The 13,920-nt window shown below is 37.2% G+C and overlaps 2 non-coding genes across 2 annotated transcripts; both read right to left on the bottom strand.

Moving 5' to 3' along the window:
• Window positions 1-13,111: 13,111 nt before the first annotated feature.
• LOC127088580 (small nucleolar RNA R71) lies at window positions 13,112-13,218 on the bottom strand. Its single transcript, XR_007790411.1, has one exon. It is a non-coding gene; the product is annotated as a small nucleolar RNA R71 (small nucleolar RNA).
• A 348-nt stretch (window positions 13,219-13,566) lies between these two features.
• On the bottom strand, window positions 13,567-13,673 carry LOC127088579 (small nucleolar RNA R71). Its single transcript, XR_007790410.1, has one exon. It is a non-coding gene; the product is annotated as a small nucleolar RNA R71 (small nucleolar RNA).
• Between the last annotated feature and the right edge of the window lie 247 nt (window positions 13,674-13,920).

Raw genomic sequence — 13,920 nt, 5'->3', positions numbered from 1 at the left:
ATAGTCACGAAGTTAAAAGCCTCTCCATACAAAGAGACTTGAAGAGTGGTAATATTGATTCATCTTATAGACTAAAAGAAGGTTGATAATTAAAATAGTCATGAAGGAAAAAAGATACCAGAGAGAAATCAAAGAGACCTAAAGAGTGACAACATTGATTCATGGTGTAGACTAAAATTAAAAGTCTCTCCATAAAAATTAAATGTCTATTGGTTTTAAACTGAGAATTAAATATTGATTATATGATTCATTGTAAATCGAAATATTTCAAAATAGAAAATAAAATATCCACTTAATAGACTTAAATGTATAGTAATTACATCTTGACTAAAAATTATTATTTTAATATTTATTATATTATGAAATGAGTTAGGGAAAAATAATGATCAAAATGCATATTGGTCAAGAGTAATTTGTTGGATGAGTAGGAGATTGATTGAATTTCATGCTTATAAAATGCGTAATAAAGAGACATTGTTGAGGCAATGTGATAGGTGATTGCAGTTTGGATTTAAGGAAGAGAAGTATGGTCATTATTGGGGTTGTTTCTCATGTTTTGTCCAATTATCCACCTTGCGTCTAAGGAGAGGTGTGTACATCTTCCAAACTTGTTAACAAACTCAAACGTTTAAGTTTTACAAGTCATTGGTCTAACTTCTAGTCTTTGCAACAAAGTGTTACAAGGTTTCTTGGGGAAAGATCGAGCTTTAAACCTATATCGTATACTTGATCTTTTAGCCATCTGGGTGGTGTTTTAATTTCCCGGAGAGTCAAATTGTTTAAAAATAAAGGTGTTACTCTATCCAATACAGACGGTGGTGGTATGTATGATGTTAGATAAAGAGAAATGACAAAGTACTTTTGTGAAGCCGACTAAATTAAATGAAGTAGTGGTTAGTTGTGTTAAAAAATATTTATTTCCTAATAATTATTTATACATAGGTAGTCAGAGTGTTATTGTTTTAGAGAGGAAATGAGAAGGTTTCCAATGGTGAAGCAATGGACATGTATGTTTGCTAAAGCTTGTCGAGAGAATGACTAGCTATGGAAAAAAGTGTGCTAAAAAATAAAAAATATAAGGAGTCTTATTCATAATCCATTCACCAAGAAAGCTCATTCATTTATGAAGGTGATTATTCATTAATTAATGATGATTAAAAGAGTTGAGTGAAAGTTAATAGTAATTTGATGAAGTTGTAGAAGATATGTTAATATTTAACACTTTTATAAGATTCAACTCCTTTGATGATGCTAATAAATTTCTTCAAAAGACGTTAGGTATGAAAATTAAAGAAAGGGAAAATATAAGAAGTTTATTGGATGGAAAGGTGGAAATTTTAACGATGTTCATTTCAAATGCCAGTGTAGGGTGTTGTGTAAGCACTATGAAGATTTCCAATTTCAATTGTTAGAGGTTTATGAGAGTGGTTAAGAGAAAAGAAATTAAGAGTTTTATTTTAGATAGGAATTCAAATATTATGTGTATCTAAAAGACAAAATTTGAGAGAATGAATCAATTATTACATGAAACTTTGTAGGGTTCAATGTTGTTGTAATTTTGTACCAACTGTTAGTGGGTGTTTTTTTGATGGATTATAACCCTTTTGGACGTTAGTTCTCTGCAGGTGAAGATTTCTTTAAGCTTTGTGCATGTCCTTATTATAAAAGATAAGTTCAATCGTAATGGTGAAGGTTATTGTATGGAAAATGTTTATGCCCCTCATGATAGTAGAGGTATATCAACTTTGTGGAATGAATTATGAAGTTTTATTGATAATCAAATAGGTTTTAATTGGTTTGTGTGCGTGCGTGTGTGGAGACTTTAATTCAGTTTGTTCACGAGAGAAGAGAAAATGAATATGAAATTATATGAGGTTGGAAAACATGGAGTTATTTAACTTCTTCATTGATAATGCAGAGTTTATTGACCTTTCACTTACATGGAGGCGTTTTACTTGGACTAAATTAGATGGATCACCCATGACTAACTTGGATAGGTTATTGTTATCAAGTGAATGGTGTAATTCTTGCCTTTATACAAGCGTTGGTTAAATGGTTTTTGATCATTTCCATGTCATCTTAAGTGATAACATTGTCAATTGGGGGCCTCTATTATTTCATATGTTGAAATATTAGGTTGGTTTCATAAGTTATCATCATTGTGTCAAAGAGTGGTGGCAGACACACGATGTCTTTAGATGGATGGGTTTTGTGGTGAAAGAAAAATTTAAATCCTTAAAATATAGTTTGAAAAAGTGGTATGACAATCACAGGAAAAATTAGAGGCTTAAATCAATGTGGCTAAGGAAAAAATTCTTGCTTTAGATTTTAAAAGTGAAGGATATATGATGGTTGAAGATGAGTATTAGGAAAAAAAACTATTTTCTACTTTTTTTTTGTTATCTCAAGTTCAATGCAGTGATCAATACATAATGCACATTTAAAATGGATTCAAGAAGGTGATTCTAACTCCATTTTTTTCCATGGTGTGATGAATAATAAGAATAAAAATAATTCTACTATTAGTATTTGTGTTAAAAGTGTGAGTGTATAATCCATGGAAGGAATTTGCAGTGCAATATTCAATCACTTAGCAAATCAATATACTTATGCTAAGACCCCTTGGCCTAAATTATAAAATTTTCAATTTCAATGTCCTTAACACTCTTAAGGTTAGTTCTTTGGTAAGTTTGATTTATTAAGAAGAATTGAGAAAGGAAGTGTGGGGTTCTACTAGTTATAAAAATTGTTGATCATATGGTGTCAACTTCAGGGTTTTTAAGGAGTTTTAGAATATTATTAAAGGTAATTTTATGAGATTCTTGCACAAATTTACAAAAACAGTAAACTTGTGAAATGATCATATTGTACTTTTATATCTCTGATCACTAAAAAAACAACTCATAGAGTCCCTTGAATTATTACCTTCTTTTTCAGGTTGGTTGTACGTACAAATCATAGATAAAGTTTTAGCAAAAACATTGAAGCATGCAATTAGTAAGGTCATTTAATATGCTAATGAATTGGTTAGTGATGCTAAAAAACAAAGAAATACATTATCTTGTTTAAAGTAGACTTTGAAAATTTTTATGCCTTTATTGAATGTCATTATCTATAATAAGTTGTGAGTGGGATGCAATTTCCTAATAAATATATGAAATGGATTATGGAGTGAATTAGTTCTACTTTAACTCTTATCAAATGTTGTCCAATAGAAGAATTTAGGTTGAGTACAAGCTTGGGGCAATACTGAAGGAGAAGGGTGATCCAAAACGCAACGGAATTTAAAATTTTCTCCTTTAGTGATCCTTACAAATGGGCATGCTCAGTGATAGAATTGTTACCTCTTATGGCGATTGAAACCTTTGATGCAGATCTACAGAGCGATCACGAATGTTGAATGGTGACAACGCCTCTACTCAGTCCACACGAACGAATTCCTTCAATCTCAGTGCTAGCTGTTACGAATGAAGGCTTTGAGTGAGTGAGAGAGAGAGAGGGAGAGTGAGAGAGAGAGAGAGAAACTAAATTGCAACTGCACAAATGCTTCTGCACAAAGGTTCTATTTATAGAACCACTTGTGTGACCTGCAAGTTAAAAACCCCACTTAAGTGTATATGGCCCATATCTTATAATATGCCAAAATCACTTAAGCGCTTGGTACCTTACCATATTTCGTATTCTACTTAAGTACACAGTACCTTACGATGTTCTACAATTCACTTAAGTGCGTCGTACCTTATGATGTTCCTTAGTTACTCTATCTCTCATCAATCCATCCTTTTGTGTGTGACCCTGTAGGTTTTCGCGGCATTGGCAATTATATTAAATCACGTATTTAATATAATAAACAGTGAGCGGTATCTAGCAACACATCACTGCTACCCAAGACACAAAAATGTCATGTGATCTGACAAATCCTTTTATGATAATACTTATGTGTACAATTACCCTTTTGCCCTTATGTATATATTGAACACAAGACATAGACCGTGTCATCCTTGTCCAGTTCCATATTGGGTCCATAGACATTTATCCTGTTACGCAGGATGGGCAAATTCCATCTGGGTCACTCATGTCCCTCAGCATACTTCGTGGAGTACCCATCAACTGTCTTTATGGTCATCCAGTTACGGACAATGTTTGATCAGTAATAAGGCACTCGACTCTATATTTACGATCCATAGTGGTTTCAGGTCGAAGGATGGTATACACCATTATCACCATGAGAATAAATTATGACACTTTGCATAACATTTTATATAGTACTCTCATAACGGGTCAATCCAGTATAAATATTACTCTTAATATTCATACATATGTTTAAGACTTGATAACTCCTTATCCATGATCTATGAGATGTGATCATCAGTCTATATACATAATAGTCTTAATGTTTTAATATTATCCCACTTCACAATAAAGCTCGACTATGGATACTTTAAGAATAGTGTCCTTATGTTTAATGCGATCTCATGATTAAGTCACACTTGATACATTAAATGGACTAGCTATTCTAATGACTTTATTAAACAAACATAATAAAGAAAAAGCCTTTTATTATTAATAAATAATTTGATACAAGTACCAAAAGTATTGGTCTCTAGGGCTTACACCAACAGTCTCCCACTAGCACTATAGCCAATCAGGCATACCCCTAATGCCCATAGATCTAGTATGGCCATCATGCTTCTGCTGCGTAAGAGGCTTTGTCAGTGGGTCAACAATATTGTCAAGTGTAGGTACTCTGCATATTTTCACATCTCCTCTATCTATTATCTCTCGAATGAGGTGATGACGCCTAAGTATGTGTTTGGATCGTTGATGAGATCTAGGCTCCTTAGCTAGTGCGATAGCACCATTGTTATCACAATAGAGACTAATGGGATCCACAATGCTAGGAACTATGCCAAGTTCACTAATGAACTTTTTGATCCAAACAACTTCCTTTTCTACACTTGAGGCAGCAATATACTCGGCCTCGGTTGTAGAATCAACAACTGTATCTTGCTTTGAACTTTTCCAACTCACAGCGCCACCATTTCAGTAAAACACATAACCAGATTGCGATCTAAAGTCATCCTTATCTGTCTGGAAGCTAGCATCGGTGCATCCAATTACAGCAAGCTCTTTCTGACCTTCATATATCAAGAATGAGTCATTAGTCCTTCTCAAGTACTTAAGGATATTCTTAACGACTACCCAATGAGCATCACCGGGATCAGATTGGTACATACTCATTGCACTTAAAGCATATGAGACATCTAGTCGAGTACATAACATGGCATACATGATAGATCCTATTGCAGATGCATATGGAATCTTATTCATGCGATCCCTTTCTTCCTTAGTTGAAGGGGATCGTGTTTTTGATAGACACAAGCCATGTTGCATAGGTATGAATCCTTTCTTGGAATCATGCATATTAAAGCGTCTCAGCACTTTGTCTATGTATGTACACTGACTTAGGCCGAGCAGTTTTTGTGATCTATCTCTATAGATTCTGATTCCTAATATATAGGCTGTTTCACCATGGTCCTTCATAGAAAAGCATTCCCCCAACCAAGACTTTACTTGTTGTAGGGTAGGGACATCGTTTCCAATGAGTAATATGTCATCTACATATAATACCAAGAAAATGATTATGCTCCCACTAACCTTGTTGTAGACATAAGTCTCATCTTCGTTCTTGATGAATCCATATTGTTTTACTGTTTCATCAAAACGAAGATTCCAGCTTCTGGAAGCTTGCTTCAATCCATAGATTGATCTTTGTAACTTACATATCTTTTGGGCTTCTTCTGGTATGTCAAATCCTTCATGTTGTGTCATGTACACATCCTCAAGAAGATTCCCATTAAAGAAAGCAGTTTTGACCTCCATCTGCCGTATTTCATAATCATGATATGCAGCGATAGCAAGTAAAATCTGATTCCCATCTGCCGTATTTCACCGTATTTTCGACTCTGATTTCGCATGCATTTTAGTTGTTTTATTATCATTTTGTTATGTTATTACTATGTTTCTCTTTGTTTTCAGATTCTCAGTCTAATCAGAGCCCCGATCGAGAAAATGAGTGAAAATGAGCTAAAAAGACTAAAATTCAGCATTTTGCACTTGTGGCTCCCATTGTGGCTGGCGCCATAAGTCCAGCCATGACGTGTCACAACTTAACTTCCCTCAACTGTCACGTTCCCCACTACCTCCACTTGGGCGCAACAATTTGCCCTTATGACGGGCGCCATGGGATTGTGGTGGGCGCCACAAGAAGAAAACTTGTCCCTCCTAATTTCAAACTGAAGGGCATCCTTATCATTTCCATTATTTTCCTTGCCTATAAATACAAACTCGTTTTCATTTGTTTAATCATCCAAACTTAGAGCAAACTTAGTTTCACTTAGGCATATATTCAGTATTTTAAAAGTGGTAATCGCTTCGCATATGGGTGTTGTAGCACCTCAAATTTGCACCCCCCATTCATTCACTCATTTCATTTTTAGGTCATTAACATTACATTAACATTATATTAACATTGCATATCGCATTGCATCCTGGCAACTAGAAGTGGCAGCAAGAGGATTCACCAGTGCAAGAAACCAAGCATTTCCTTGATATGGAGGACACATGAGTATTCTAGAGAGCTTACATGAATCAAGGTTCATTTTGAAGTAACTTGACCAAGTGTTAGAGGCTCAAGGTCATCAGTACATGTCCAAGTCATCAGAGGCCCATAAAAGTCAACTGAAAGTCAACTAAGGGCTAGGAGGTGGAGAAATGGTTTGAGACACTGCATTCATGTCCAAAAGAGGTTTATTCATCATGTCAAACACTTATCTTGAAGGATTTGAAGCCAGATCAAAAGTTTCCAAAAATGGAAAGTGACCTGTAATTTCAAGTTTCCAAAAATGGCAAGTTTTTGGACCAACTTCAACTTGACTTTCCAACATCAAAGAAGATTCAAATGAAATTTTTTCCAACATGAAAGTTGAAGATCTTTCTCTCCCATTTCCAAAAAGTCCAAGATCATGAATTTATGATGAATGGTTAAGGAGTTATGATCCATTGACTGCAAAGTATGCATGAAACTTCAACAAGCCATATCTTTTGAACCAAAACTCCAAATGGAGTGCCTCTTTTTGCATTATGCTCCTCAAGACATATATTTTTCAAATCATTCATTACATGGTACGAAATTTATTCACATAATCATTTGTCCATACATGTGATTTTTGGAAGGAAAACCATGAATTTAAAATTGATACATCATATGAGTTTTTTAACCATTCCAACATGTGCATGGGCTGATTTTAAGAGTATTTGAATGGTGCATGTGCACTGTTCACGTGGGATTGCCATGCATAAGGTGAAATTGCAATTTGGTGCATACACCTTATATCTTGCTAATTTCCATTACCTTGGCCTAATTATAATTTCAGAGTAATTAGGAGATGATATATAAGCTTAATTGTAACTGTCTTGGTCATTACACACATTTTCAGATCTAGAATCCTCTTTCACTCTCAATTTTCTCTTCATTGATTTTTCAAAATTCTACACATAAACCTGGATTTTCCTTGCATAATCATGAACATGGAGTGTTGTTGAGCAACATTCAACGGGTATTTGGTGGATTTCATCTCAGATTCGTGCATACCACAAGCTTGAATGCATTAATGGAAGTTCCAAATTGAGCTTGATTCGGGTCTTTTCACGTGCCATTTCTTGCATCTAACTTCAGTGGAGCTCAAAGGAAGTGAATCTGGACATTGCTAGGCTTTGAATACACTGTTTTCGCCAACTGATCTTCAAACAAGGTGAGTTTCGACCTTCACTTTTCTCCATTATTTTGCCATGTTTATGTAGAGTTTCTTGCGCTGATCATTCTGATATAAAAATCTTGAAAAACGGTTGAGTATTCATGGAGATATGTTGAGTTGAAAGTTTGAATACATAAAAGTTTTTGCTCGATTTGCATAATATATGGTGTTTTAGGCCAAAGCAATAATGGATTCGTGTTGTGCTCATTGAGATCTTTCATTTGGTATGCCTGGTTGCAATTTCTGCAAAAAAAAAATTGAGTGTGGCTACTGTTCAGCCACCGTCTCAACGAAGGAGACGGTGGTTTCCGCCGCTAGCGTCGCCACCTGCAAAAGCAGGCTAGGGCTTACCTGTCTGTCCACGTGAGCTGCCTGTTGGCCTTTTGGTTGGATATGCTTCTTTTGACCCTGCGCCACATGGCCTTGGACCGTGACTTGGCACGCCACTTCATAAATGAAGTGCTGCGTTTTGGAGGTTCCCCCATTCGATTCCCACTGGTTGCAATTTCTAGATTATTTTGCCATGCGCTTCCATTTTCATGTGAACCAGGTTCGATTCCAGCCGGTGTCACATTTTCAAATTGCTCAACCATTTTCCACTTCCCTCCATAATTTCTTATGCTTTAGCCATTTATTTCAAATATTTTTCTTCCAACTTGCAAAATTCATAACTAATTGAAAATTAATCCAATTCACCTGCAATTTTTTGCTACATGACCCTTGTGATGTCTAGTATTTGTTAATGTGATTTTCCCGACTTTACCATGTCTGGATTTTTGAATGTGATGGATTGATTAAACATGATGCAAAATGTGATATGTTATGCCATTTGACTTGTGAAATGCTCATACTTTCTCCAATTGCCATGAAACTTGACATGATGATTCCTAACACATAACATGACTTTTGAGGCTTGGTTGTGCATTTTTAGCATTTGTCATTTCTGTTTTAGGCACATGAACTTAGGGTGTGACAATGTGTGTCATACAATTTGATGTTGATCTTATTCATTTTCATATCCATGCCAATTGATGTCCTCTGTTTCCAATTTTTTGCATGATGACTGTGTTTAATATGTTGAGCTTGCATAAAAAGTTTCATGATTATTGGATGTGTTTCTGATTTAACGTGCATTTTCTCTTCTTGATGCTCAAGTGTGACCACCATTGTGTGTCTTTGCCTTAGCTTGATTAATTGTTGGCTTTACCTTTGGATTTGAGTTTGGTCCTTTTTAGGACATATTCATGCTTGATTAAATGTGATCCATGTAGAAAATTAACCTCTGTTTTAACTTTTTGCTTTGCTTTTGACCCTAGTCTTTGGACTAGTGGTTTGTACTCACCTTTTGAGTTTTGCATTTCAGGTTCAAGCAATTAGTTCTAATGGATGATGTGATCTCATTCCATGAGATACAAGTTACTTTGGTTGACTAACCTTGCTATTTGTAGGTCATTTGAAATGATGAAACAATTTGAATGCTTGCACATAAAGCCTGTTTTGTGTGCATATTGGGAAGTTGTAACACTGTTGACTGTTGGTTGTTTGTCTGAACATAGTACTGACTTATTTGCTTTTCTCAAAGGTACTTTAGTAGCTTTAACTCATTGTTTGAGTTTCTTTGCTTTGCTTGTGGTTGGCATACCACCTAGGTAATGACCTCTACTCTCCATGTAGTCTGGAAGACCTGTCATTTTCTTTTGGCAGGCACCTGTCTGAAGCCCTCCTTAAGAGGTAATGTTTGTGCTTGTTTATCTTTGTGCCTTGTACTTCAAGACCTCCTAAGTGAAGAGGCATTGGCAGATAGAAGGGATGTGCAATCCATCCCCTGCTATTCAGTTGAGTCTTTCATCTTGCTCGCACTACGTGCTGATGCATTTTGAATAAACACCCAAGATCCTTGTATATAGAGTCAGTCAAGTGGAGTAGAGTCCCACATTCTGGACTCCCACGTTTTCATTGATTGAAGCTCACCCAGGCCCAGGTTAAGAGCTATGAGGTCTTACCCTCATCTCCCATTTCATTTGCTCACCCCAACGGTCAATGTCAGCGGTTAAGAGCCCTCTGATACCCTTCCAGCCGGCTTGTTTGTCGAGGTTGATATGACCCCTCGACTAAAGCCTAGCCTTGTATGAGCCGCTTGTTTGCATATAGCGTGTGTTGTTGATTGCTTGTTTACTTAGCATGTTTGTTTGCTTGAGGAGTCAGATGTAAGACCAACGATTGGCTATCTGTTTCCCATCTGTTTTTGGAGTTGGATGTAAGCCCAGCGATTGGTATTCCATTTCCAGTTTTCGTTCTCTTTTGAGACTTGCTTGTTGTATCCCCTAGGTTTGCTAGACTTCACGTAGTCTCGTTTGCATGTCAACTAAGGTAGCACGGTTCCTTCGTCTAGGACTTCCTTTCTTGCGTGAGCATCCTAAAACACAAACAAACATTGTCCTCTCTTAAGAATACGTTAACTCCTTCTACTACAGGTGAGTAAGTCTCCAAAGGTCGAGCATCCGGTAGATTGCGTAGTAACGTTGTTCACTTAAAAAACACAAAAACAAACAGAAATAGTTTAGCCGAACTACGACAACTCTGATTCTCATGTCCAGATGAGATACGTAGGTACGAGATGCGATGTCTTGTCGAGTTTGACTAACAACTAACTTTGATCCTTTCTGTTCTCTCGCCCTCGTTGCGAGTGAGACCTTCCCTTTCTCTTGCCCTAGTTGCAATCGAGACCCTCCTGTTTGCGTTTCTTTGTCTGGAGTCTGATGTAAGTCCAGCGATTGGCATTCGGTTTCCTGTTTGCGTTTCTTTGTTCGGAGTCAGATGTAAGACCAACGATTGGCATTCCGTATCCTATTTGCGTGTGTTTGTTCGGAGTCTGATGTAAGCCCATCTATTGGCATTCGGTTTCCCGTTTGTTTGTTGTCTGTTTGGAGTTGGATGTAAGACCAGCGATTGGCATTCTGTTTCCAGTTGTGTGTTTCGTTTGACGTCTCAGCGTCCCTGTTTCAGTGTTTTGTTTCAGCGTGCGTTAGCTGAGCTATGAGTGCTCTGATTCTTCTCTGGTTAGAGAAGATACGTATGCATAGGATGCGATGTCCTAGCGAGCATGTTTCCCATGTCCCCGAACTACATTAACTCTGATGTTTGTCCCTGACAAACTACGTAGGCCCAGGATGCGACATCCTGCCGAGTCCGCTTTCTCCCGTCTTTCATTTGTGTTTCATTCCAGTGTTTGTGCAGTTTTTGAGCAGTTATTTAGCAACCTTATTCTATTCTTTCTGAGTGTGGATCCCGTCGAGTACGATGGACGTGAGGGGGTGCTAATACCTTCCCCTTGCGTAACCGACTCCCGTATCTAGCAATCTCTGGTCGTAAGACCATTTCCTTTCCAGGTTTACTTCGAGCGTTTCCTTTCCCTCCTTTGGGATAAATAACGCACGGTGGCAGCTCTGTGTCTTTTCCCGCCGGTTTTTCGCGTAATGCGACAGGTGTTACCACAATTGTGTAATCAAGTCTGTGATCGAGTTTGTAATCGAGTCTGTAATCGAGTTTAGAGCACTTTGGAAGGAAGTTAATCCTGTCGCCATTTTCATTTCCGTTTCGCATTTTATTCAGCCCTTCGATTGGAGCAGGTTTTTATTGCTTTACCTTTATCTACTTTATTTTCCCGCTCTGTCTTTACTTTATTTTCCCGCACTGCCTTTACTTTATTTATTTCTCGCACTGCCTTTACTTTATTTATTTCTCGCACTCGCACTACTTTCATTTATTTCCCATACTCACACTACTTTCATTTATTTCCCGCACTATCTTTACTTTATTTATTTCTCGCACTCGCACTATTTTTATTTATTTCTCGCACTCACACTACTTTTATTTATTTCCCGCACTCGCACTACTTTTATTTATTTCCCGCACTCGCACTACTTTTATTTAAATTAAAATGCACATTTACTTTACCATGTCTAACTAAACCTATAAAGGTTAGAATGTAAGAATCGTAATTGAACCGATAATCCGTACAATTGTTCGTAGAAACACTTAAGGGCTATTTTGATTTTTAACTTAAGTTTTCCTGCACTTAATTTCCGTTGGGTAAGATCGAAATCCGTCCAACGTCTTTTTAAACTTAGTTGTTTTTAACTATTTCAAAAACAGCGAAAGCGTTTTGTTTAGTTCATTAGGAGTTTTTAACTTAAGAAGAAAAGTGATTTTAAAACTATTTTCGGACGCGTTTATAAGTTTAGAGTCTGATTTGTGAGAATCTCTTTTGGTTAAGAAATTCAGGTTAAAATACTTTTCAACTTAGTCAAGATACTATATTTTTTAAAAATAGGTTTACTACTCTAACGCAATGCGCGCCTTTTTATAAGTGATAATAAGAGGATTTGATTAGGGAGTACAACTCGGTTCTGAATACGTGAAAGCGACAGTTCCTGTTAAATTGGTTCTTTTCAAAGTAGGAAACACTGCCCATAAGTAGTTATATTAGCAAGTACTTGGATTATTAATTGATTATGTGAATTACATTCGAGTCTGTCTTTATTAATTGAACTTTATTTAATACTTTACTTTTCATTGGACACTCTTAAAACCCCTGTTTTATTTACCTTAGATAAACACCATAATAATAGATAACGATAGATTGACACTTGGTCTCTGTGGATTCGATAATCTTTTATATTGCTCTGACGCGTTCGTATACTTGCGAAAAGCACGCATCAAGTTTTTGGCGCCGTTGCGGGGGACCAATTTCGTCAAATTTCGTATCCTGTTGTTATATTGTTTAGACTTAGGCTATTACCCGCCGGTCAATGCGAAGAACTCGCAGCACCGGAAGCTTAGTATACCCTCTGGCGGAACCTGAACGTTACGCTCGCGCACGTTTATTTTTCCATAGAATTAGGAGAGCTATGGTCGAAGATCAAAACCAAAGACCTCTTAAGGATTTCGCCCAACCATCCAATGAAGAACCTAGTTCTAGTATAGTAAACCCAACCATCCCAGCTAATAATTTCGAACTTAAACCCTCCCTGTTGCAACTAGTGCAACAGAGACAATTCGCAGGTCTCGCTACCGAGAACCCAAACCAACATTTAAAAATCTTTCTCCAATTAGCAGACACTTTTAAAACCAATGGAGTTTCTCCTGAGGCAATCCGTTTAAGATTATTCCCTTTTTCCCTCAGAGATAAAGCCCTATCATGGTTAGATTCCCTTCCACCCAATTCCGTTACGACTTGGGATAACCTTAGAAGAGTATTCCTTTATAGATACTTTCCCCCAAGTAAGACCGCCGTTCTTCGAAACCATATAACTAGATTTACCCAGAACCAGGGAGAATCGTTGTTCGAAGCTTGGGAGAGATATAAAGAGCTGTTAAGAGCATGCCCACATCATGGTTTAGAAAATTGGTTAATCATTCATACCTTCTATAATGGACTTCACTATAATACTAAGATGACCATCGACGCTGCCGCAGGCGGTGCGCTGATGAACAAACCTTATCCTGAAGCTAGTGCCCTCATCGAATGGAGAACCCGAACCAACATTTAAAAATCTTTCTCCAATTAGCAGACACTTTTAAAACCAATTGAGCTTCTCCTGAGGCAATCTGTTTAAGATTATTCCCTTTTTCCCTCAGAGATAAAGCCCTATCATGGTTAGATTCCCTTCCACCCAATTCCGTTACGACTTGGGATAACCTTAGAAGAGTATTCCTTGCTAGATACTTTCCCCCAAGTAAGACCGTAGTTCTTCGAAACCATATAACTAGATTTACCCAGAACCAGGGAGAATCGTTGTTCGAAGCTTGGGAGAGATATAAAGAGCTGTTAAGAGCATGCCCACATCATGGTTTAGAAAATTGGTTAATCATTCAGACCTTCTATAATGGACTTCACTATAACACTAAGATGACCATCGACGCTGCCGCAGGCGGTGCGCTGATGAACAAACCTTATCCTGAAGCTAGTGCCCTCATCGAAGATATGGCTCAAAACCATCAATCATGGGGAGTCGAACGAGCGACATTTGAGAAGAAGGAAGCCCAAGGAAGAGTGCATGAACTAAGCTCTATAGACATGATGCAAGCCAAAATGGACGCA

Source organism: Lathyrus oleraceus, chromosome 5 (genome assembly GCF_024323335.1).
Source record: "Lathyrus oleraceus cultivar Zhongwan6 chromosome 5, CAAS_Psat_ZW6_1.0, whole genome shotgun sequence".
Taxonomy (NCBI): Eukaryota; Viridiplantae; Streptophyta; class Magnoliopsida; order Fabales; family Fabaceae; genus Lathyrus; species Lathyrus oleraceus.
The sequence above is the reverse complement of the archived record's forward strand: the minus strand, read 5'-3'. Positions and strand labels throughout refer to the sequence as shown.